Source organism: Sciurus vulgaris (genome assembly GCF_902686455.1).
Source record: "Sciurus vulgaris genome assembly, chromosome: 8".
Classification (NCBI taxonomy): Eukaryota; Metazoa; Chordata; class Mammalia; order Rodentia; family Sciuridae; genus Sciurus; species Sciurus vulgaris.
Genome location: NC_136468.1, coordinates 55105531 through 55108330, shown reverse-complemented (window position 1 = coordinate 55108330; position 2800 = coordinate 55105531). Strand labels below are relative to the sequence as shown.

At 51.3% G+C, this 2800-nt stretch overlaps 1 pseudogene across 1 annotated transcript; it reads left to right on the top strand.

Annotated features, from left to right (window-relative positions):
- Nucleotides 1-614: 614 nt before the first annotated feature.
- On the top strand, nucleotides 615-2381 carry LOC306668277 (mitochondrial carrier homolog 1-like; annotated as a pseudogene). Its single transcript has one exon. The product of its transcript is annotated as a mitochondrial carrier homolog 1-like (transcript).
- Nucleotides 2382-2800: the final 419 nt, after the last annotated feature.

Sequence of the window (2800 nt, the reverse complement as noted above, 5' to 3'; positions counted from 1 at the left end):
AAAGTAATCCAAAGTATCTGATGACTCCTCTTGCTCAAAGATACTCCTGAAGGTTTATAGGCCTCTTCCATACTAATATTGAAGAATTCAGTGAACTTTCTTTGGACAATACAGGTTTTACCCCTTTGAAGTCATAACTGGAAGATTTATGCCGCTTTCTCCTGTAGCTCTAGACTCTCGTAAAAGTGTGAGTTCTGCATTCTCAAGAGCTCATTAAGGTTGTGAATAAAAATTACTCTATAGTAAAACGATCTTTTTTGGTGACAAGGAGAGTGAACTTCCACCTCACAGAATTCCTGCTGACATTTTTGTGGAAGATGTCTCTAAGAATTCTTTCTGAGGCACTAGAGTTTCTTCCTGTGAATCCCAATGCAAAGTCAAAGAAATTGATTGCTTGATCCATATTTTCCACCTAAAAAGACTAGTTCACTTGAATGGTTCACTTCCATCACCAACCTCAAACATCATCTGATCAGCAAGAGAAGTTGCTGTGGGAATTTTGTTGTTAAGAATATTGGTGATTTGGGGCGGGGGCGGTGCCGCGGGGATGGCGGGAGCCGGAGCTGGAGCTGGAGCTGGAGCTCGTGGCGGAGCGGCGGCGGGGGTCGAGGCCCCGGCTCGAGATCCGCCGCCCGCGCACCGCGCACCGCGCACACCCGCGCCATCCTCGACCTGCAGCGCAGCCCTCCGCCCGCAGGATGGACGGCGCGTCCGGGAGCCTGGGCTCGGGGGACAACGCCGCGACCACCGAGGCTCTTTTCGTGGCGTTGGGCGCGGGTGTGACGGCGCTTAGCCACCCGCTGCTCTACGTGAAGCTGCTAATCCAGATGGGGCATGAGCCGATGCCCCCCACGCTGGGGACCAATGTGCTGCGGAGGAAGGTCCTTTACCTGCCAAGCTTCTTCACCTATGCCAAGTACATTGTGCAAGTGGATGGGAAGATCGGGCTGTTCCGAGGCCTGAGCCCCCGCCTGATGGCCAGCGCCCTCTCTACTGTGACTCGGGGCAGCGTGAAGAAGGTTTTCCCTCCAGACGAGATCGAGCAGGTCTCCAACAAGGATGATATGAGACTTCCCTGAAGAAAGCGAGATGATGATGCAGTGCGTGTCCCGCATGCTGGCCCACCCCCTGCGTGTCTTCCCAATGCGCCGCATGGTCCAGTTTGTGGGACTGGAGGCCAAATATAGCGGTGTGCTGAGCTCCATTGGGAAGATTTTCAAAGAGGAGGGGCTGCTGGGATTCTTTGTCGCTTAATCCCTCATCTCCTGGGCGATGTGGTTTTCTTGTGGGGTTGTAACCTGCTGGCCCACTTCATCAATGCCTACCTGGTGGATGATAGCGTGAGTGACACCCAGGGGGGCTGGGAAACGACCAGAATCCAAGTTCCCAGTTCAGCCAGGCCCTGGCCATCCGGAGCTACACCAAGTTTGTGATGGGGATTGCAGTGAGCGTGCTGACCTACCCCTTCCTGCTGGTCGGAGACCTCATGGCTGTGAACAACCTTGGGCTGCAGGCTGGGCTCCACCGCTACTCCCCCAGTGTTCACAAATCCTGTATTCACCGCTGAAAGTACTTGAGTGTGTAGGACCAGCTCTTCCGTGGCTCCAGCCTGCTCTTCCGCCGAGTGTCATCAGGATCGTGTTTTGCCCAGGAGTAACCTAAATCACCTGACCAAACACGCAGTCTCAGCCTGGCCCTTGGGTGAGTCCATCACCTTGGGATACCTATAGGGAAATTCCAGCCCAGCAACACCTAGATGTCCTCCAGCCCAGCTGGGCTACAGTTTTTATATTGGCCATGTGTCTGTCCAGATGTGGGATGGGGAGGGGTGGGCTAGGCCCAGTGGATGGGGTCCCCTGTTAGACCTGCAAAAGGTGGGGTGGAATAGGTTTGGGAGTTGGGGTGTCCTTCCCTGACGTCAGGATTTGCTGAGTCTGCCTTGTGCAGGGTCAGAGAAAGGCTTGTGGAGGCCCAGGGTGGTCGAGGAAAGGCTAGTGGAGTCTGATCCCACCCCTAGCACCCCTCACTGAGCCTAGCTCCTGTTCTCTCTGTAAATAGGGCATAACCTCCTCAGCAGGCCAGCATCCTGCCTAGGCCTGTGCTGGAAGGCCCATCCCAGGCTCTGCCTTCATTTTTCTCAACACTACTTTTCTGATTCGAGGGCGACACCTTTTTCTGAATGGGAAATCATGTGACTCTTCAGAGTGAACAAATCTGATGCTTGTCTGTTTAATGGTGACACCTCATGTGCAGGATCTGGCTACCTGTGCAACTGTGTGAATGTGAAGAAGTTAGGCAGATCATTGTCTCTAGCCCTCCCAGTTTAAAAGTTCATGGTAAGACTTAACCCCACCTCCCTCAAATAAATGTATTGGTGGTGATTTGGGGAAAAAAAAAAAAAAAAAAAAAAGAATATTGGTGATTTTGACTGTGCTACACCAAGCTAGTCAGTTTCTCCTTGTCCTTTAGACTATTTAAGGTACATATTTATGGCATAGGTGGTGACCTAAAATGGCAAGTGTGGGCTGCCACTGTAGACATTTGGCAAAAGGAAGGACAGTACTTCTTAAGACATTATTACTTCCCTCTCTCTTTACACAAAAATTCCAACTCAACAGAATGAAGAAATAGGAGCATGCTGGTAGATTATCCATATTCTCAAGGCCAAAGTAGAATTGGATTCCTTATGCCTACGGATGGAGTGTAAGTAAATGGATACGATTTGAAACATTTCTGCCACCATTGGTCAAACAGCAGAAGACACTGCCAGACATATTGCTGCCCAAGAACAGTCCCAACT